The 24,452-nt window shown below is 40.2% G+C and overlaps 2 protein-coding genes and 1 pseudogene across 2 annotated transcripts in view; all 3 read right to left on the bottom strand.

Moving 5' to 3' along the window:
- LOC131394538 (zinc finger protein 709-like) overlaps positions 1–24,452 on the bottom strand; it is a 340,324-nt gene that overhangs the window by 146,727 nt on the left and 169,145 nt on the right. The gene's annotated exons all lie outside the window — the stretch shown is intronic.
- The window catches only part of LOC131394559 (zinc finger protein 670-like), a 152,114-nt gene that overhangs the window by 108,360 nt on the left and 19,302 nt on the right, over positions 1–24,452 (bottom strand). The window lies entirely within an intron of this gene.
- LOC131394155 (zinc finger protein 709-like) overlaps positions 403–24,452 on the bottom strand; it is a 68,841-nt pseudogene continuing 44,791 nt past the window's right edge.

The raw sequence follows: 24,452 nt of genomic DNA, 5'->3' as shown, positions 1-24,452 counted from the left end.
CAAAGGCTTTCCCACATTCCTGACATTCATAGGGTTTTTCTCCAGTATGAATTCTTTCATGTACTCGAAGAGAACTGGAAGTAGTGAATGATTTCCTGCATTTTTTACATTCATATGGTTTCTCTCCTGTATGAATTCTTTCATGTTTTCTAAGAGAACTGGTACAACTGAAGGCTTTACTGCATTCTTTACATTCATATGGTTTCTCTCCAGCGTGACTCCTATCATGTACTCGAAAGGAACTGGGAGAAATAAATGCTTTCTCACATTCCTTACATTTATAAGGTCCATCTCCAGTGTGAAAGATCTTGTGTGACTGAAGGCTTGAGGGAGATATAAAGGCTTCCCCACATTCCTTACATTCATAGGGTTTCGCTCCAGTATGAGTTCTTTCATGTACTCGAAGAGAACTGGGATAACAGAAGGTTTTACTGCATTTTTTACATTCATAGGGTTTCTCTCTAGTGTACTATCTTTCATGTCTTTGAAGAGAAGTGGAAGAAGTGAGTGCTTTATTGCATTTTTTACATAGAATTTTACATTTTTTACATAGAAATTTCACAGAATTTCTCTTTAGTGTGATTTCTTTCATGTATTTGGAAAACCTGAGGAGAAATAAAAGCATTATCACATTCCTTAGATACAAATGGTGTTCCTCCTGTGTGAGTTCTTTTGTATTTTTTTAAGTTAGTGTGCAAACTGAAGGCTTTCCCACATTCTTTACATTCATAGGGTTTCTCACCAGTGTGACTCCTTTCATGTATTTGAAATGAACTGGGATGAATGAAAACTTTCCCAAATTCCTTATATTTATAAGGTCCATCTCCAGTGTGACAGATCATGTGTGATCGAAGGCTTGAGGGAGCTATAAAGGCTTTCCCACATTCTTTACATTCATAGGGTTTCTCCCCAGTATGAATTCTTTCATGTACTCAAAGAGAACTGGAAGAAGTGAATGCTTTACTGCATTCTTTACATTTATAAGGTTTCTCTCCAGTATGAGTTCTTTCATGTATTTGAAGAGATCTGGAAGAAGTGAATGCTTTACTGCATTTTTTACATTCATAGGGTTTCTCTCCAGTATGAGTTCTTTCATGTTTTCGAAGAAGACTAGGAAAAACGAAGGCTTTCCCACATTCCTTACATTTATACGGCTTCTCCTCATATTTTTCACAGTCATATGGTTTGTGTTCAGTGTGACATCTAACGTGCCTATTAATGGATGAATGATGCATGAAGACTGTTCCACATGCACTATATTTACATGGTATTGCTGCACTAGTTTTCTTGTTCAGATCAACATTTGGAATAAGGCTGAAGTTTTCTGTACATTGATTATCCTCTTCACTTTCAGAGTCTCAATACCATATGACTTCTGTAAAAAATGAGAAGCACATTATTAATGATTTCCTCATGAATGATTTTATATTTGTTATATTTATTATAATTTTTAGGAAAACTCCAGGTTTTCTGCCTTGTCTGAATTCTCGGAAATCTGATATAATGAATGCATTACAAGAGGACTTCACTCTTTCTATTATGCAAACAGTGATATTCATATACAGGATTTATTAGAACTGTTTCCAAGTGAATTTATTTTGTAAAAGGTGAACCTGTATATCACATTTCAGAGGGTAAATGTGGTGAAAATTTTCTAAGAATAGCTAAATTTGAAGCAAGGGTTATTCATTTTGCTTGCTTCTTTTTAAAATTTTGTAACATACTAGGATTCTCATGTGAGACACTGCTTTCTATTGTGAGTGTGTCTCACCTTAGTTTTCTCCCCTGGTTTTTGTACTGATTTTCAATGTCATGATCTTCCCATATTTCTCCTGAAATGTAGACCCAGAAAGTTGATTCCAAAGTATTGGAAATTATAGAAAAAAATTTTAGATTCTAAGACCATAATGAGCTATGACCATTTCAAGTTTATTTACCAACATCTCCCCTTTTCCCATTCCACATCTTGGAACAACGTTAATGGGCAAAAAACATTTGTTTTCTAATTGGTGAAGTGAAGGAATGTCCTTATTCTTACCTATTAAGGCCAGGTTCCTGAAGGTTTCCCACATCACATCACTGTAGAGTTCCTTCTGTGAAGTATCCAGTAAAGCCCACTCCTCTGGGGTGAAGTTCACAGTCACATCCTCAATGGTGACTGACTCCTAAAACATCAAAAATATGTGTAGAGTAGGATGCATAAGGCTGACAGCATGGGGGATCTACATTCCATTTCTAGGAAAGCTACACATAATTCTGTCATCTCCAAACATATATTCTACGATGTGATCATCAAAAACTCACTCTTTTTCTGTACACACTTCCTCATCAATTTAACAGCATCAAGAACACATGGAAATTATTTACACATTTTTACTGTAATCACATTTCATGATATTTCTCTGTAATGCAGGTTCAAGAGCATGTTGGGAAATGACAGAAATACCATACAATGAAACAAATATTATAATTATGAAACAAAAAGAACAAAAAAGACAGAGTACAATATCCATGAAGCCTAGGACAACTCTCTTTAACAGAAGGTTTAAAATACACATGTTGGGAATACCTCGATGAAAAGAAAGATAGAAAGTAATACAGGAAACAAGCAAAGTAATAATCACCAAAATATCCTGAAATTAATGATAGCCAGCAAACTGCACATCCAGCAAACTCAGAGAACAGTAAACACGATAACTCAAAAGTGCACACCCAAGAATATCACATTCAACTAGAGAGAAATCAAAGACACAGCATATATTGAAAAATGACAAAGAAGAATATACTTCTGAATACATTCTCTATCAAGCAAAATTATACTTCAAAAATAAAGGACAAATTAGGACTTTCTGAGACAAAAATTGAGGAAATTTGTCATAAGTGCATCTACTTTGAATGAAATGTTCAAAAACTTATCAGTTAGAATATAAATGATAAAGGTAGAGCATTAGAAAAAGAAAAAAATGAAGGTAAATATTTTTATATATTTATAATTAATATAACAGTTGACACATTTAAGACAATATTAGCAAAAATGTATTTGGTAATGAGAAGCTTAAGACAAGTGAAATAAATGACAGTAATGTGACAAAGCACAGGGAGTGAATAGTGTGTTATGAGGTACTTGCACACAGTGAAGTGGCATAGGTTTATTTGGCAGAAAATGTGGGTTAGTTATAAATGTGTACTGAAAGCTCAATGGCAACCACTAAAAGAGCTTTTTAATAAATGTATAATTGATATGCTAAGAGAGGGGAGAGCAAAGAATCAGATAAAATGGTCTATTTCAGCCAGAGAAAAAGGAAAAAAGGTGGAAGACAAAAAGAAACAAACAAGAGCAAGATAAAAAAACAGTGAAAGAGGTGCTAAATATTAATCCAGCTGTTTCAAAAAAAACTTTAATCAACAATGGTCTCAATAAAATTGAAGGATATAGTAACATCTGATTTTTAAAAAGCAAACTGAGTTATATACTGTCTACAAAAACCCACTTTCAATATGAAGACACAGACTGATATAATGTAAAGAGATGGAGAAAAATATCACATGCCAACACAGATCAAAAGAAAACTGGCATAGGTATATGAATTACATACAAAGCAGATTTCAAGCCAAGGAAATTTCAGAGATAGAGAGGAACACACATACTGATAAAGGTGTCTATTCTCCAAGAGGGCATAGCCATCCTTGATGTGTGTGTGCATAACAACAGAGCGATAAAATACATAAGGCAAGAGCGGATAGAATGCAGGTAGGAACAGATGAATCCAGTTCAATAGTTGGGGAATTCAACAACCTCTGGGAGAAAAAGGACACCTGATCAAATTTGAAAGAATGGAAATCATACAGAATATGCTCTCACACCACCTACGCATTCATTTAGAGGTCAATAACAAGAAAGCTGGAAAACCCCCAAATATGTGAACATTCAACAATACACTTCTAAATAATACTTAAGATCAAAGAAGTCTCAAGAGAAATTAAAATTTATTTTGAACAAAATGAAATGAAAATACAACATACAAAATATTCTTGTATGCAGCAAAAGCAGTGTCTAGAGGGAAATTTATGCCATTGAACAAATACACCAGAAAAACCAAAGATCTATAATCATTAATGTAAGCATCTACCTCAGGAAACAATAAAAAGAAGAGGAAAGTAAATCCAAAGTAAGCACAGTAAAAGAAATAATAAAAATTAGAAAAGAAATCAATATCATTGTGGGAAATCAATGGAGAAAATTAAAACAAAAAAAGCTGGTACATACACAAGACTAATAAAATTGATACACAGCTAGTCAAGAAGACAGGGAAGACAGATATTACAAATACAAAAAGGGAAAGGAAGAGCAAATGAAAATAAAAAAGGATTTGATAAAATCCAACTTTCATTTATGATAAACTAGTAATAGAGGGGAACTTCCACATCTTGAGATGGAACATCCCTATGAAACCTCTAGCTAAATTCATCACATTTGTTCCATATGGCACGATTGTCTCTGTGAAACATCTACAAGAATTCACAACAGAAATAACTCCTGGAATTAATAAAAGAGGACAGCAAGGCTGAAGGAGATGTGAGTCAATTGCTTTCCTTAGGGACCCACACAAATATACTCAAGTGATCTTTGATAAAGAAAGAAAAGCAATGCAAATGAAAAAGAAGATTTTTAAACCAATAGTGGTGGAAATAATGGATATCCACATGCAAATACACCCACACACAATGAATGTAGACACAGGCCATACACCTTTCACAAAAATTAAGTCAAAACACGTCACAGATCTAAATGTAAAATGCCAAAGGAATAAGCTGAGAAAATCTAGATGACTTTAGGTTTGGAGACGAAGTTTTAGATACAAAGCCAAAACCAAGGTCCACCAAAAAAAAAAAAAAAATGCACACAAAAAATTTACTTTAGAAAATGAAAAACTCCTGCTCTGAGAAAGTGTTAAGAGAATAAAAACACAATTTACAGAATACGAGAAAGTCTTTGTAAAACGCTTGTCTGGTAAATGAGTGGTATTAGAACTATCCAAAAAACTCTTAAAACTCAACAGTCAGAAGACAAACAACCCAATTAGAGAGTAGGCAAAAGATCTGAACAGACATCTCACTGAAGAAGACATATAGATGGGAAATAAGCAATATGAACACATGCTCCACATCAAATATCATTAGAAAATTGCAAATAAAACAATGAGGTATCATTAAACACTTATTATATGGATAAAATGCAAAACACTCAGAACACCAAATATTGGTGAAGATGCAAAGCTACAAGTAATCTTCATTCATTGCTCATGGAAATAGAATTTGGTACACCTACAACAGAAGACAGGAAGTTTCTTTTTAAACAAAATACACTGTTGATAAACAGAGTAAGATCCAGCATTAAGGCTCCCTGGTATTTTTCCAAATCAGTTGATACCTTATGTTCACACAAAACCTACACACGAATGTTTACAGGCGCTTTATTCCTAATTGGCAAGACAGGGTTTTAAACATGATGTCCTTCAAGTGTTGAATAGATAAACAAGCAGTGGTGTATCCATACAATGAAACACTGTTCAGTGATAAAAAGAAATGAGGTATCAAGCCAGGAAAAGACATAGAGGAATCTTAAAAGCATATTGCGAAGGGAAACAAGCCGATGTGACAAGGCTATGTAGTGCATGATTCCAAGTATATGACATTCTGGAAAAGACAAAAGCATGAGCCAGTAGGAAGACCTTTGGCTGTGAAGAACTTGGGGGATGGAGGGAGGGATGAATCAATACATGGAGTACAGAGGATTTTTAGGGAAGTGAAACCATACTCTATGATACAGAAATGTGGGATCCATGTCATTATACATTTACCAAAACTCATACATTATATAGCACAAAGAGTCAATGCTAATGTACACTGTGCACAGTCATGCATCAAGATGGGTTGGAAATTGTAAAAAACGTATCACAGTAATATAAAAAGTGAAAAATAGTGCAAACTGCAGATGCAGATAGAAAGCTTATGTGGAAACTATGTGAATTTTCATCAATTTTTCTGTAAACCTGAAACTGTTCTAAAAAAACTGGAGTCTTTCCTGACACTATAAAACTCACAGAAGAAAATATAAGCAACACACTATTTGACATTGGTCACAAAGGAATCTTTTTGGATGACACGCCTACCCAGACTACGGAAATTAATGAAAAAATAAGTGGGGCCGGCCCCGTGGCTTAGTGGTTAAGTGTGCGCGCTCCACTACTGGTGGCCCAGGTTCGGATCCTGGGCGCACACCGACTCACCGCTTGTCCGGCCATGCTGAGGTGACGCCCCACATACAGCAACTAGAAGGATGTGCAACTATGACATACAACTATCTACTGGTGCTTTGGGAAGAAAAAGGGGAAAAAAAAAGGAGGAGGATTGGCAATAGATGTTAGCTCAGGGCCAGTCTTCCTCAGCAAAAAGAGGAGGATTGGCATGGATGTTAGCTCAGGGCTGATCTTCCTCACAAAAAAAAAAAAAAGAAAGAAAGAAAGACAGAAAAAATAAGCAAGTGGGACTTTATCAGATTAAAGAGCTTCTACAAGACAAATGAAACCAGCGGGGAGAGAATATTTGCAAAACATATATCTGACAAGGGGTTAATCTCCATAATATATAAAGAACTCACACAACTGAACAACAAAAAAAAAACAACCCGATCAGAAAATGGACAGAGGAAATGAAGAGACACTTCTCCAAAGAAGATATACGGATGGCCAATGAAAAGATGTTCAACATCACTAATCATCAGGGAAATGCAAATCAAAACAACACTAAGATATCACCTCACGCCCGTTAGAATGGCTATAATCACCAAGACAAAAAACAACAAATGTTGGAGAGGATGTGGAGAAACAGGAACCCTCATACACAGCTGGTGGGAATGCAAACTGGTGCAGCCTCTATGGAAAACAGTATGGAGATTCCTCAAGGAATTAAAAATAGAAATACCCTATGATCCAGCTATCCCATTACTGGCAATCTATCCAACGAACCTGAAATCAACAATCCAAAGAGGCTCATGCAACTCTATGTTCATTGCAGCATTATTCACTATAGCCAAGAAGTGGAAGCAACCTAAGTGTCCCTCGACTGAAGATTGGATCAAGATGTGGTGTATATATATACAAAGGCATACTACGCAGCCATAAAAATAGACAAAATCATCCCATTTGCAACGACATGGATGGGCCTGGAGGGTATTATGTTAAGTGAAATGAGCCAGAAATGGAAAGACAAACACTGTATGATCTCACTCATATGTGGAATATAAACCAACACATGGACAGAGAAAACTGTACTATGGTTACCAGGGGCAATGGGGGTAGAGGGGTGGGCACAAGGGGTGAAGGAAGACATATATATGGTGATGGAGAAACAAAAATGTACAACCCAAAATTTCACAATGTTATAAACTATTAAAATATCAATTAAAAAAAAAAACTGGAGTCTTTAAAAAAAGATGAAGACAGACTCATTACAATTAGCCCAATGACTGAAACAGGACATCTCTCATCCAACTGATTTCAATAAGCCAGTATGGTGCTCTATGAGCCTGAGACCCATAAGGGAGGTGAAACTTCCACCGAATGCCTTGTTGGAGAGCAGGGCACTGTATACTCTGAGAGTGCCATGGTTACTACCAGCAGTGTCAGAACTCCAAGGTGGATAATGAGTGTCCTGGTGAGTCCTTGTATTGTAGACCTAGGAATGTACAAACAAGTGTTACGTTGATTTCTATTTTTATTATCTCTAAGTCAGGAGATTCCCAGAGTCCTTTTACCACAAAGGGTCATCTCTTAGACAATCATCTAAATGTCTGTGAGATACATGCAGATGAGGCCAATTTTTGGCCAGCAGTAAGATGACTGCCTGATGTTTGGTCACCTCTGGTCACACTTGGGTGTGGTTCTTCATCAGGGATGTCCCAATTAAGGGATGAAGAGCAGCAACTCTGCATTGAGCTCCGTCATGTACAAATGTGTATTGTCATTAAAGGCTATGCACGCTCCAGAGCTGTGCATTCAGTTAATCCCAAGGAACTCACCAGGGAACCAAGGTGTCTGGAAGAGTGGTGACTTCCTTCATCACCATAGCATCTTTCAAGGAACTGATGAAAGGGCATGCCCCTCCTGCAGGTGGCGTAAGCTCAGGACCAAGGTTAGGCTCCTTCACATCACAAGGAGGTGTCAGTAGGTAGGCTGAGATGGCAGGGTGCTGTTTCCAGCACTAAGGCATAACAGGCGCCTTGGTAGAGCGTCACATGCTCAGTGCTTCTCAGAGACTCTATTTTCAAGAGATCTCAGTGTGAGATGATAATAGCAGCTCTAACGGCATATAGTGTGGGGTCCAGGGCAGGTTCTTGCATCAGAAGCCTATGGACATCTTAAGGTCCTCCTCCTGAGAGCCTCAAATCACTGCCGTCAGGGTTAGAGGCCTCCTCCACGACAAATGGTTGCTTTACAGAGTTTAAGGAACCCGGGCTTGAGTTGGGTTTGAACTAATCCCTTTGCTGGGCCAAACTCAGACTGTGGGTGTTGTCATTATAACACAGAGGATCTTTGTTGCAATAGACACAGGGGTGGCAGCAGCAGCAGTTACTTAGGGGTCCTGGAGAGCCCTCTGCAATCTCAACACCTACTGGCTGCATTTTCCTGTGTTTTTCTTTCTCTCTGAAATAACTGCTCTTTAAGGAGTGGCCATCTAATGGGTTTACCTCATTCACAGAGTATAATCATCCTCATAACCCCAGACATCCCCTAATGTCAAGGCGAACCCAGCTTCAGTCTCACCTTCACTGTAAACTCAGATTCTGCCCCAGACATAGGACACAAGACCACAATAAGGATGGCCCCATTCTCATACCCCTGCTTCCAAAGGACAAGGCATTATCAAAACTGTGAACTTGGAGTCCTCTGTATATAGAACCCATCTGTGGTGATGTCAACAATGCAACACTGGGCTGGCCTGGTTGCGCAAGCGGTTGGGTGCACAGGCTCCGCTTTGGCAGCCCGGGGTTCACGGGTTCGGATCCCAAGTGCATACCGACACCCTGCTTGTCATGCCATGCTATGGCGGCGTCCCATGTAAAGTAGAGGAAGATGGGCACAGATGTTAGCTCAGGGCCAAATTTCTTCGGCATAAAAGAGGAGGATCGGCATCGGATGTTAGCTCAGGACTGATCTTCCTCACACACACACAAAAAAAAGACAAAAAGAAACAATGCACACAGGGCAGCACAGCTCACAGGAGGAGCTGCCCAGCAAGCAGCAGCTCACAGTGCAGGAGCCTCCAGGCTTTCTCATCAGCCCGTCCAGACAAGAAGGCCTAGGGGAAAGGGAGGGGTGAGGCTTAAGTGTTCAGAAGTTAAACACCAAATATGTGGACCCTTGGCTACTCATTATAAGAACAAACATGAGTGAGAAAAATAGGCATTCACACTGGCTTGTTTTTTTTTTTTTTTTTTTTTTTTTTTTTTTTGTGAGGAGATCAGCCCTGAGCTAACATCCGCCAATCCTCCTCTTTTTTTGCTGAGGAAGACGGCCCTGGGCTAACATCTATGCCTATCTTCCTCCACTTTATATGGGACGCCGCCACGGCATGGCTTACCAAGCAGTGCGTCGGTGCGCAGCCGGGATCCGAACCAGCGAACCTCGGGCCGCCGCAGCGGAGCGCGCGCACTTAACCGCTTGCGCCACCGGGCCGGCCCCCACACTGGCTTGTTTTTATATAAACACTAACAGGATGATGAAGCAGTGATCAAAACTGGTCATTTGAGGGGGGCTGGAATAAGAGCAGAAGAATGGGGCAGGACATGCAGGCAGGGAGTCTCCTTAAGCTAGTTTCCTTAGGAATTTTTTAACCTTCTCATGCATTATTTATTCAAAATAAGGAGAGAGGGCCAGACCCATGGCTTAGCGGTTGGGTGCGCGTGCTCTGCTGCTGGCGGCCCGGGTTGGGATCCTGGGTGCGCGCCGATGCACCACTTCTCCGGCCATGCTGAGGCCACGTCCCGTGCGCGGCACCTGGAAGGATGTGCAGCTATGACATACAACTACCTACTGGGGCTTTGGGGGAAGAATAAATAAATAAATAAAATTTAAAAATAAATAAATAAAATAAGGAGAGAAATTTATATACACTATTTTTTCTTATGCTTGGTCATTATTTTTAAATAACTTCTGTTTTATAAAATTAATTTTAACATTTCGACTAGGAGGCGACGCCAAGATACAATCCTTTAAACACTAATGGATACAAAACTGCAGATAATACAAAATTTACCAATCCCTTTCTAACAAAAAGGCCAAGGGACATGATAGTTTGTCCCTCCACTATATTGCACACTGGGGATATTTTCAGGAAGGAGTAATGTATTATAAGACATTAGGGGTTTGCGATTAAGCCCTGCAATAAACTAGGAATTCCAAAGATTTACACAAGCTTTGATCTGTTTCCTCATATCACTGAAAATAGAAATTCAAGTGCTTTTTCTTCACATCCATTAAAATAGGAATTCATCTGCCTTAGGAATAGTATGGCTTTTTAAATGTCAAAGTTCTCTAGGAACACGGACAGAAAAACCAACCTAAAATTGGAAAATGCATGTGAGAACTTAGTACACCCATCTCACACCTTGAGGTTCTCTTTGTCTAAATGGAACAAGAACTTCTATTTGGTTTAACAATTTTCTCGTCTTACATCGTATCTCTCAGTCAACTTACATCTGAAAACCCCAAGCGCTAATGGAAACTAGAATCAAAGGGCTGCCATCTTCAACTGATAAAGGACTCCAAGGACAGAAACACAAATATGAATCAGTTCAAAGAAGCAGCCTGCTTGCCCAGAGTTCAGAAGGAAAACCCACACTCAGAAAGTTGACCATATTCCCCAAATTTAGGGTCTAAACACTGCTGGTTGAGATGTAAACTCTAGAGAGGGTCAGTCCCTGGTGGAAGAGGGTCGGGCACCTGGCAGGCCACAGGGATGAACTCTGGGAGCTCCACATGCCCTCCTCTCCCCAGGGAATAATGCAAATGTTCCCTCTCTCAGGCTTCCATTCTCACAATGAGGAAAACTCAGCTGGATTCAGATTCAAGTTCTGATACAAATCAACTCCCAAATTAATGAGCCCTACTCCAGGACACAGAACTCGGACTTTCAAAGTTGAGTTACACTGTGAACAAGTTACACTCTGAGTGCACCTACACTGTGGATGCAGAACTCCAACTCATGTCTAGAAATAGGCCCAAGGAAACCACAGTTACAGCCTCAGAAAGGGCATCACTCCCCACCCCCATGAGCACGTGCACCCCCAGCTTTCCAGGGCTCTGCAGCTCCTCTCAGTATAGAGGCTCCTTCCATGAGGGGTGTGAGCAGTAGGACACCTGCAGGGGGAGGCTCCCCAGGAAGAACAACTGGGCCTTCAAGTCCTTCCCTGTGCAGGCCCAAGGGGGCCTTAGCTTAGATCCACTGCCCTCAGGCCTCTGCCCCTACTGGAGTATTTCTGGACCACCATTGATACCTTAAATGACACAAACCCAGTGTTTGACCAATCCAGGTAAAACACCCAAACCAGTCTTTATGTGGAAATAAGGGAAGAAAATTATAAGGCATTTTGCTGGCACAATAAGAAACCCCACAGGAAGGTATTGCATTCCGGGGAAAAAAAATGACGTTAATATAGTTTTATTTCCACAACAGGAAATTTTTTTATAAACTATTAATCCTCCTTGAACACTTCAGACCTGCAAGTATAAGCCCTGGAAATCCATTTGAAGTCACCCAAGATAAAAGAACAGATCTCAGACTACCACCACCCACGACAGGAGGAAAAAAGTGACATACGAATTTCGTACATGCAATGTAAAACTGGAATATTTTATTTTTCCTGAAATTCATCTCTTTCTTGCCTCTTTGGAAACATTTTATTTTGTGTTTCATGTCGTATCCACACACACAAAATCAGTCTTTTAAAAACAGCCACCCATTGACTGTGAGAAAATGATAAACAGCTAAAATACTGAATCTGTTTCCAATCCAACAAGGAGGACAAACGGTTGATAACAATGCTGTGAATCGGAGGCAGGAAGTTGGCATTGGGGAATGTAGCAAGATTTTGGAAATTTAGGCGTTTGTGGCCAGCCCTAGGAAGACCTAGACTGGGGGGACAATGTCGTGGATTTGAGACCCTGCACCCCAAATACATGGAAAATTCAGAAGAAAATGAGTCCCCTCTGGGGAGAAAGGAGGGACTGGGGACCCCACAGGCCACAGCTCCTCCCACGCAGGAGCCCCGGAGACCGAGTCACGATTGTCCCCGATGACCCTCCCCGTGGTCACCGCACCATCTGGGGACACGCGGGGCTGCGGGCGCAGAGCTGCCCAGAGAGGCTCCGGGGCCCAAGTCGCCGCGCGCAGTGACCACAGGACGCCCGGGGTCCCGGCTGCCGGCCCCGCCCCCACGCTGCGGCCGGAGGGGACTGAGGTCCGAGCGGCGCCCCCGCGGACTCGGGTCCGCAGACTCCGGAGGCGACCGCGGGGAGGCCGGTCCCGCCACGGCCGGTTCCGACCACCCCTCCGCCCCTCCTCTCACACTCACCATTCCTACATTTACTGGGTCCCCTAAGGTCCTTCCTATGACTCCCGCGGTCGGTAAGGTCACAACCTGACAGAAGAGGCTGCAGAGCCACGCAGAGCCTTTAACCGCGGGGACTTCTTCCGCGGCGGCTGGGGAACTTCGCCCCACCCACCTGCCCCGGCGCCGCCTCTGATTGGACAGTTCAAAAGACACGCCCTGTTGTGTCTGAGTGACAGCCCCGAATTCAGGTGTCTGAGCAGAATGCCAGCCAGAACTCGTCCCCTGCAGGGACATTTGCATTGAAAGGTAGTGTTGGGAGGCGACTCCTAGAATTGTGATCCTTCTTTACAAACACACACAAATGAAAGTCTCCTCACCATAGGCAATAATTAGTCTCTCCATTTTGATCTTTGTTGACAAGGGGAGTCTGACATAGTTTTGCAAAAGGTACACAGTCACAGATACTGTGACCAGCGAACTAGGCAAAGAAAGGGATATCCAGGATCTGATAAAAGCTAACATTATCTGTTGAGTGTTTGCAGAGGGAAAGTTTCAGGAAGAGCCCAACCCCAAAATGTTCCCACAAGCAAGCTAGCTGAAGCCAGATCTAGTCGCCTCAAACTGCTCTTAGTGAACTGAAGCGAACTGTCCCCATTATCATTTTATTCACATATTTATTGTCCTCTGGGAGAGACCGAGCAGCCATTTCTGGATCATACGATGTATGTAGTAGCATGTGTACATTCTACCAATGAGACTTAAAGGAACATGACTGTTAGGAAATAACTCCTGATCTCCTGCCTTTTCCTTAACTGAACATTCGTAAACTGTACTATGACCTAACAATAAAAGGACTCCCCAAATCCTTGTTCTGGGAAACAATGCTTTCGGAGGGAACTCCAGTGTTCTCCATCACTTGTGCAATTAATAAACCTTTCTTCACCTACTTCTGCCTTGATTGTGCGTTTTGGCTCCACAATCACCAAAAGGTGAACCCAGCGAGTTCAGTTACAATATCAGGGATGCATTAGGTGGGCCTCCTCCCAAGACTTCAGTCAGATTCAGAGTAAGAGCACTGGGAGCATAAATAAGCCATCATTTTAGCAGAAAACTGACTTCTGGGTATTCAGAATAGGTAACTTTAGAAAATCTTTCTGACATTAAAATATTTGTATCCCATAAAAAATGTAAGCAGAGACTCTTTCTCACCCGCGGTTAAATCACTCTCCATGGTCAAGACCCACCGCTTACTTGTGGTTACACTATTTAATCCACCTATGATGAGACTTACTAGACAACTGGGTTTCATCAAAATAATCATCTCACTGATTGGTGAGTCTATGATACTAGAGAATAACGTTCATTCTGACAGTGTTGGAATCATTCTGAGACAGGCATCCTCTCCATTCAGTATGCACAGATACCGTATCTGATCATTTCCTCCCCCAATGCCCCGAGGAAATTCTTACTTTTGATATCATCTGTGTCAAACAGCCCCACCCAAGTCCCCCTGAACTTCAGCAATAATTCCACCACACCCAGGGACAGAAGCATCCCTGGAGGCCATCTGACAGATGGAAACTGAGGGAGAGAGCCAAAGAAACACAAGTGATCTTAAGGAAAACAGAAAAGCAAGGCCCAGTTTGCAACCAGTGCTCATGGTACAAGGGGGACACTGCTGGGCAGTAGTGTCATCGATCAGTCACCCATCCAATGTAGGAAGAAAAGGTCTGTGGATATTCAGCATCGAGCATTGAGAGATGGAGAAGATATTTCCATTTCATTATCTTTTTTTTTCTTCCCTTTAAGAACTATGTGGAAAATAGTAGTCTAGAGGCAGGTTTCCTGGAAATCCCTCTGATTTCCTAAGTAGGAATGCCTTTGTTTTTTGTTTTGCCTCCATCCTCATCTCCACCTCAAATAAATGACACACCGTACTAACAATGTGCACTCACCTGGGAAGATGCACATGTCTGGCTGCACTCTCACACACTCTCAGAAACACTGTGCTGAGGAAACCACATTTCATCACTGTCCTTCCCCACCCTACTTTCATTTGCAACTGTGGGAATTGTACAGTTCCAGTAGTGGCCCCGTCTGGGCAGAAAATGGGGAAGTGCTTCCTGTACTGATGAGTAGATAAATGAATTGTTCTCACAGGTAACATTAGGGACAGACTGGCTCTGTCTTGAAGTCACATCATGGTGCTCTCAAAGGTCCTTTCATCACTGTGGTCAGCAAAATAGACATGATATGTGAAGGTTGTGTTTGGTAAGAGCATGTTGTTCCTGTTTATCTCCATTACGGCAAGCACATGGGCCAAAATATACTTAGAATGCTCATGCATCCACTTGCACTGAGGGAAGCCCATGAGAACTCAAGAATCCCCTACAAGGTGGTCTTCTAAGCCAAACAAAGAGCTCCCCTTAAGAAGGACAGGGAGTTATTTGTAGGTATATAGAGAGAGATTTTCCCCATGGCCTTGAAAAATGGCCCCAATTGAATGAGTTGTCCAAGATTCAAGAAGCTGCTCTGCTGGAGGAGTCATTGAGAGGATGTGACCACAGGTTAGAGCACTGGTTGTGACCTCCAGCTGCACTTGGGCAATCAGAGGCTTCTTACCCATTTTCCTGTCCTTGGGATATACATTTCTCCCAATGTTCCTGAACTGAGAGCCATTTCAAGGATGCGGCCTGGAGAGAATAACATGTTGTGGAGACCATCTGGACTGTAGACATTACTGAACCCCATTAGAGCCTCTATCTAAACTTTTCAGATTCTGCTGGGCAGGTGCGGAGCCCTACCCATCTCGCTCTGCCTAACACAAGCATCATATATAAGTTCCCTTGCTTATTAAAACTGCCACCTACCAATCTGCAGTGACCTGCCTCTTTCTTCAGTCACTCCTTGCCCTTCATGTATGGGAACCAGTTTCAAATGTTACCCAGAAAACTCCTGAGGCTGTGAACCAAGATGATCTTAGCTCTGAATGAAAATAAAAGTGCAATTGATCCTTCTTGTGCTGGGAAGCATGAAGTACATTTAAATGACACAACCTCAAGGTATATGTTTGCACCTTTAAAACTATTTTTTCTTCATGTTCTGGCTGAAATATTGACATAGTGTTTGAGGTAGTAGTGGGAGGAAGGATTAACCAAATTATTCTATCTAGTGGAGAAGGCATGCATTACCATAACTAATCATCTTAGCATTTCTTAAGTGAAGATTTCAAAATATGGGAACGTAAGCACACATAGAAGAAATCAAAATAGTCATCACAGAACTTTATTATTAAAAGCACTAGTTCTCAGTAATCCTACAGGGCAGTTGCAACCTTACATGTCAAGAAACTATTGAGTCTTCTGCAGTGTAGAATATTGTAGATTCCACTGAGAGAAGTTCTGCTTTCTAAGTTGTTATAGGATGATGACGACAATGAGTGAGAATAGCAACAGTAATGCTGACACTGATAATAAAGGCACTTGAGGGAGGCTTACTAAGTGTCAGGCACTGCACTCAGCACCACAGGTGGGTTGGCTCATGACTTTCCATCTTCACAGACTTCTAACAGGGAAGCACTAATACAATCCCATTTGATAAGAGAGGAATCTGAGACTTAGGGGAGCTAAGTGACTTGTCTGACTTTACACAGGCAGGCAGGAGGGTGCTCAGATTCACCACCAGGCTGCCTGACTCAGACCAAGCTTTGCCACTGAGCACACTTCACCTCTTATTGTGAAATTAGGACAAATGTTCATTGACTAGGACTGATTCCTCTATGTGAATCACAAATAACTCTCTTCTTCCCCACAGGCCTTATTAAAATCCCCACTATGGAAGAGATGCCCTTGCCCTTGGTTGAAATCTGAAGATGGTGCCACAATATTTTTAGTCACCTCTTGGTGCTAAAATCCCCTGGTCACTCTCAGGCACAATGACCGACAGGCCAGCCTAGCACTCAGAGAAGAGTTTTGGGAGCAGAACATGATGAGGAACTGCTATGTGAGAGGCAGCCCATTGAAAGGAGGAGCCAATTCAAACAAAAACCAAAGATGTTTCTTTTCACTCCAAGTATTTATCATTGCTTTCATCTCTAACTTCATGTGAGAAAATGCAATGATCAATCTGACAAATAAGATGAAAGAAGCAAATACTGTTATTGGAGATGACAGCATTATTTATTTGAGAAGCTAAAGATAAAATAACTGAAAAATTACTACAACTGAGGAAGGAGTCAATTCACTGAAACTTTTGTAAATACATACCTTATAGATAACAACATATATTATTGAATTAAAATCACATGTCCTTCAACTTACATATGAAATTTGGAGGCTTAGGGCTAATTCCATGTGTGAGATCTATGTGCAAACAAGTCTGAGCGTTTCCCAATGAGGTGACAGAGGCATCAACTCCATGGAAACATAACCAGCTTTGGTGCATGGAAGACTCCTGAAGTCAAAGATGCAGATCTCTACACACAGCCACGTTTTTAAAGACATTTCCACTCAAATTTGCATCAGGATCTTTTTTCTTTCTCAAAATACAGTAATTCTAAAGTATATCCCTGAAAATAAGTGCAAAGGGTATTCAGGAAACGATTGCAAATAAAGAATGAAGAAGAACAAGTTTTCACCAGATACCTTCATTATAAAAATTAATGAGTTGTGATAATTTAATGGTCTGATGCCACCATAAGAACTGACCAGTTGTCTGTCATAGGGGTGATTTTGCCTCTCAGGGAACACTTGGCACTATCTGGGGGCATTTCTGGCTGTCACGACTGTGGGAGGTGGGGAGCACTGCTACAGACATGTAGGGATCCTCTGATGCACAAAACAGTCCCCTTGACAAATAGTACTATCTTGTCAAAAATGTCACTAGTGTTAATGTTGAGAAACTGTGGACTAGACAACGACTCCCTGACGGTCTATAAACAGACAAAAGGATGTAACAAAATAGATGATGAATTGTGGGAGTCTATAACTCACCTGTCTCCTTCATCCAAAAAAATTCTATATGAAGTAAAGAGTTAAACAGTAAAAAAATAAAATGAAAACACTGAAAGTAAACATCAGAAAGTGTTTCTCTGTACTTAGGCAGTAGAAGTCATGCCATCCCAAGAAAAATTTACATGAAAGTTGAATAGATTTGATAAACTAAAAAATGTAAATGTATCATTGATAATAATAAAAGACATAAAAACACCATGTTTTCAATAATAACAGAGAGGGAAAGATCATATCATTAACAGTCTAAGTGGCTTTTAATAATGAAAAGTGAAATATAAATGTTCCAATAAAAATGGTCAAAGACCACACACAAACCTTATACTAATTATAAATGCTTAATAAAGTTATGAAAATAGATTAGCTCATTAGGCCCAATATAGAATGAAAATAGATGTACTTATTAAGGCGCAAAATACGTATGTTGATTTCCTAACACTGTTAGTGAGGCATATTCTGGTGGGAAAGGCCAAGTGGGTGCTTCTTGATCTGTCCCCCAACAAAGATAGTGACCCAGAGGTAACACCTTATCCGCAGAGGAATTGAAGAGATAAGTTCTATCATCAAAAACCTGAGATGTACGGGGGCATTGTTTACCACCTTCTTTAATTTGCATGTTTGCTTGTTACAAAACTATGGAGAGTGAGTTTATAATATCACGAACTTGAAGTTGAGATGTTAATTACACCTGTTTTCCAAATGTGGAATCATTACTGGGGCATATGAACAAGGCTTGTGGCATCTGGTGTGCAACTCCTTACACTTTCTTACACAACAGAATACATATTCTTCTCAACCACACATGGACCTTTCTCTAGCATAGATCAATCCTCACCGTAAAAAACACATAAATTTTAAATGCTAGGAAATTTAAAATACAAAGTAAGATCTCTGACCACAATGGAATGAAGTTAGAAATTAACATCTTGGGGGCTGGCCCCGTGGCTTGGCGGTTAAGTGCGCGAGCTCCGCTGCTGGCGCTCCAGTTCAGATCCCCGGCGCGCACTGACATACCGCTTCTCCGGCCATGCTGAGTCCGCGTCCCACATAGAGCAACTAGAAAGATGTGCAGCTATGACATACAACTTTCTACTGGGGCTTTGGGGGGAAAATAAATAAATAAATAAATAGAATCTTTAAAAAAAAAGAAATTAACATCTTGGGGAAACTCACAAATATAAGGGAATTAAACAGGACACTCCTAAATAACGAATAGGTTAAAGAAATCAATAAGGAAATTAGAAAAGATTTTTAATGAATGGAAAAAAGGACTCAATAAACAAATTTTACAGGCTACATCAAAATCACTATATAGATAAAAATTATACCCATATATTCCTAAACTAACAAAGGAGAAAGATCTCAAATCAATAACCTAAACTTCGGGGCTGGCCCCGTGGCGTAGCAGTTATGTGCGCGTGCTCCGCTGCTGGCCGCCCAGGTTTGGAGCCCAGGCGCGCACCATCGTACTGCTTGTCAGGCCATGCTGTGGCCGCGTCCCACATAAAGTGGAAGAAGGTGGGCACGGATGTTAGCTCAGGGCCAGTCTTCCTCGGCAAAAAGAGGAGGATTGGCATGGATGTTAGCTCAAGGCTGATCTTCCTCACAAAAAATAAATAAATAAAAAAATAACATAACTTTCTATCTAACACATTCAAATAGATGATAAACCAAATCAAATATATTAAGAAATGGAAATAATAAAAATTAGAGCAGAAATAAGAAAATTGAGAGTAGAAAACCTGAAATGAAAATCAATGAAACCAAATGTGGATTTTATGAAAAGATAACAAATTGACAATAGAGAACTAACAGACACTTGAACTAGATTGACCTAGAGAAAAAGCAAGAAGACACAAATTACTAGAAGCTGAATGAGAGAGAGGAGATCACTACTGAGATGACAGAAGTAAAAAAGGTTATAAAGGAGTTCAGTGAACAATGCATGCAAACAAATTAGATAACTTAGATGAAATGGACAAGTTCCTAGAAATACACAAACTACCAAAAGTGACTCAGGAAGAAACAGAAAACCTGATTTGAACTATTACAGGCGATTGAATTAATAAGCAAAAAACTACCCATAAAGAAAAGCTCAGGCCCAGAGGGTTCTACAGCAGAATTCTCCAAAACATCCAATCAAGGTTTAATAGTGCTTCTTCACACAGCCTCCCGCAAAACAGAATCAACTCAATGCTTCAAACTTGTTTGTGAGGCCAGTGTTACCTTGATACCAAAATCAGACAAAAGAATCACAAAAGAACTACAGACCTGTTTCCTTTGTGAATATGGATCCAAAAAAAACCTCAACTAATAGTAGTGCCTAACTCAGCAACTAATTAAAAGAATTCTAGACCATGACCAAACGGGATTTATTCCAGGGATGCAGGTTGGGTTAACCTCTCAAAATCCATTAACATAAAACATCGTATTAATAGAGTGAAAAGCAAAAATGGATTGATCATCTCAATAGACTCAGAGGAAGTACTTGACAAAATCCAACATCCTTTCATGATAGAAAGACTCGGAAAACCAGGATTTGAAGGAAATTTCCTGAACCTTGTAATGAGCAAGTGTGGGACACCAACAGCTACGATTATATTTAGTGGTGAAAGGCTGGATATTTTCTCCCAAAAATGAGGAACGAAACAAGAGTGTCTGCTCTTGCCACTTTTATTTCACAAATTTGATTTTAGCCAGAACAGTTTTTCAAGAAAAGGAAATAAATAGCATCCAGACTGGGTACCAAGATGTAAAACTATCTTTACTTGCATATAACTCATCTTCTAAATAGAAAACTCTAAGGAGTCCACTAAAACAATCTATTAGAACTGATAATCAAGTACAGCAAATTTGAATGATACAAGATCAGTATGTAAAAATAAGTTGTATTTTATTTTATTTTGTATTTATTTATTATATTGTATTTATTTTATTTACAGTGCAATGACCAATCTGATAATAAAATTAACAAATCTATTTATAATAGCATCAAAAAGAATAAAAGAGGAATAAATTTGATAAAGTAGTAAATACTCTGAAAACTTCAAAACATCAATACAAAATTAATAAAGATACACAAGTGTGAAATAACAAATGTTGGCAAGGAAGTGAAGAAACAGGAACCCTTGTGTGCTGTCGGTGGGAATATAAATTGGTGCAGCCACTATGGAAAACAGCATGGAGGTTCATCAAAAAATTAAAATAGACCTACCATATGATTCAGAAATTCTACTTCTGGTTATTTCTCCAGAGAAAACAAATATACTAACTCAAAAAGATGTATGCACCTGCATGTTCACTGAACCATTATTTACAGTAGCCAAGACATAGAAACAACCGGTGTCTATCAATAAATAAATGGATAAAGAAATTGTGGTTTTTCAGAGTGACGTCAGCATCATGGCGGAGTGAGCTTTCCCGTGAATTCTTCCCCCACAAAATACAACAAAAGTAACAGCCACAGACAAACAACGGAATCCCAGACAGTGAAAAGCTGGAGCGGAGGGATCCACACTGCCGCACATCTGAGAGCGGAACGTGCTGGGCCCCCGGAGGAAGTGGGGAGAGGTAAGGAGAACTCCGCTCCCTCCCCATCAGATCAGCGATCCGGTCCGCGCGGCTCCCAGAGAGGGGGGAGGGGCGGCCCTCGGCGGGAAACTGTAGCTCTTCGGGCGCTCTCAGCCAGTGGGAAACTCCCGCACAGAGGGCTCAGAGGAGCCACAGGGCTACCATCAACATCTGAGCATCCCAGAGAGCGGATAAAGAGGGGCAAACGAGAAGCCTCCCACGTCAGGGACCCAGAGGGCAAAAGAGAGAGCTCCCCCCTCCCCACAACCCGGAGTCTGCAGCTCGACCAGATCTAGCGGTCCGAGGCAGACCTGAATAAATTGGACTGGACCCGTGGATCGCAGTGGGGAAAAGAAACAAAACAAAACAAAACAAAACTGCGGATCGCAGCAGAAAAACTGGGGCAGAGCGCAGGGGGCTTAGACTACACAGCCCTTCACCACCACACAGTGGCGGCAGGTGGAAAGTGCAACCAGAGACTTCCAGGATGAGGAAAATCAAAACCAACACAGGAACCACAATGCAAAAATATATGAAATCACCAGACCAGAAACAAAATGACAAGCAACCAGAAATCAACCCCGAAGACACAGAAATCCATAAACTAAATGACAGAGATTTCAAAATAGCTATCATAAAAACACTCAACGAAATACGAGACAACACAGACAAACAATTAAATGAGATTAGGAGTTTCTTCACAAAAGAGATTGAAATCATAAAGAAAAACCTATCAGGGCTGATGGAGATGAAGAACACAATGGAGGAGATAAAGGAGAATCTGGAATCTTTAAAGAACAGAGCTGACAATATGGAGGAAAGAATTAGTACTTTAGAGGATAGGAATACAGATATACTCCAGATGGAAGAAGAGAGAGAACTAAGACTAAAAAGAAATGAAGAAAGACTCCGAGAAATATCGGACTCTATTAGAAAATGTAACATAAGAATTATAGGTATTCCTGAGGGAGAGGAGAGGGAAAGAGGAACAGAGAGCCTATTCAAGGGAATAATAGCTGAAAATTTCCCAAATCTGGGGAAGGAGCAGGAAATACCAGTAAGCGAAGCCAACAGGACGCCTATATATATTAACAGACAAAGGCCTTCACCACGACACCTAGTGGTAAGGCTAGCCAGGGTCAACGACAAAGAAACAATATTAAGGGCAGCTAGACAAAAACAAAAAATAACGTACAAAGGAACTCCCATCAGGCTCTCAGCGGATTTCTCAACAGAAACTTTTCAGGCTAGAAGAGACTGGAATGATATATTCAAAATACTAAAAGACAATAACTTTCAGCCAAGAATACTCTATCCAGCAAAAATATCCTTCAAATATGATGGAGAAATAGTAACTCTCCCAGATAAACAAAAGCTAAGGGAGTTCATGGCCACGAGACCGCCACTACAAGAAATACTCAAGAAGGCCCTCAGGCCTGAAAACAAGAAGAGAAAGGGAACACAAAGCTTGGAGTAAGGAGAAAAGTAGGTAGACAAAATCAGAGAAATAGTAGATCTTTACTGGAATAGGTTAGCAACCACTTAAATACTAAACTCAAAGATCAAAGGAAGAAATTCACCAAAAATAAATTTAACCTCATCACTGTAAACACACAGCCACAACACAAGATAGAATAAGGTATAACAAGAGCAACTTAGAAGGGGAAGAGGAAAGTGACTGAATTGACTTAGTATAAGGAAATAGGAGGCTATCAGATAATGGACTATCTCATACAGAAGATTTTTCGCCCAAACCTCAAGGTAACCACTAAACAAATAATCAAATTAAAACCACATATGATAAACAAAGAGAAAACTAGAAGAATCATAAGACAGAACAACCAAACTGAATTGGCAGTCCAAAACAAATGGGACAAGAAACAAAGGAAATGCAAAAGAACCAGAAAATAAGTGACAAAACAGCAACATTCAACCCTCATATTTCAATAATTACCCTAAATGTAAATGGATTGAACTCTCCAATCAAAAGATACAGAGTGGCAGGATGGATTAAAAAGCAAGACCCAACAATATGCTGCCTTCAGGAAACACATCTTAGCACTAAAGACAAGCACAGGCTCAGAGTGAAAGGATGGAAGACAATACTCCAAGCTAATGGCAAACAAAAGAAAGCAGGTGTTGCCATACTCATATCAGACAAAGTAGACTTCAAGATAAAACAGGTTAAGAAAGACAAAGAAGGGAAATATATAATGATAAAAGGGACACTCCATCAAGAAGACATATCACTTATAAATATATATGCACCCAACATAGGAGTACCAATGTACATAAAACAACTATTAACAAACCTAAAAGGAGAAATCAACAACAACACAATAATAGTAGGGGATCTTAACACCCCACTTACAGCAATGGATAGATCATCCAGACAAAAAGTTAATAAAGAAATATTAGACTTAAATGAAAAACTGGACGAGATGGACCTAGTAGACATACACAGAGCACTCCACCCAAAAACAGCTGACTACACATTCTTCTCAAGCGCGCATGGAACATTCTCTAGGATAGACCATATGTTGGGAAACAAAGCAAGCCTCAATAAATTTAAGAGGATTGAAATCATAACAAGCATCTTTTCAGACCATAAGGCTATGAAACTGGAAATGAACCAGGAAAAAAAAACTGGGAAAGTGACAAAAATGTGGAGATTAAACAACATGCTACTGAACAACCAATGGATCATTGATGAAATTAAAGGAGAAATCAAAAACTATCTGGAAACAAACGAAAATGATAACATGCCATATCAAACCATATGGGACGCAGCAAAAGCGGTCCTGAGAGGGAAACTCATAGCGATACAAGCCCACCTTAACAAACAAGAAAAAGCCCTAATAGGCAACCTTAAATTACACCTAACAGAACTAGAAAAAGAAGAACAAACAAAGCCCAAAGCCAGCAGAAGGAGAGAAATAATAAAAATCAGAGCAGAAATAAATGATATTGAGACCAAAAAAACAGTAGAAAGGATTAATGAAACAAAGAGTTGGTTCTTCGAGAAGATAAACAAAATAGACAAACCCTTAGCCAGGCTAACTAAGAAAAAAAGAGAAAAGGCTCAAGTAAATAAAATTAGAAATGAAAGAGGAGAAATTACAATGGATACCATGGAAATACAGAGGATTATAAGAGAATACTATGAGAAATTATATGCCAACAAATTGGACAATCTAGAAGAAATGGATAAATTCTTAGACTTATACAACCTCCCAAAATTGAACCAAGAAGAAATGGAG

The sequence above is a fragment of the Diceros bicornis genome, chromosome 30, assembly GCF_020826845.1.
Source record: "Diceros bicornis minor isolate mBicDic1 chromosome 30, mDicBic1.mat.cur, whole genome shotgun sequence".
NCBI lineage: Eukaryota > Metazoa > Chordata > Mammalia > Perissodactyla > Rhinocerotidae > Diceros > Diceros bicornis.
This window is presented reverse-complemented; position numbering and strand designations above follow the sequence as displayed.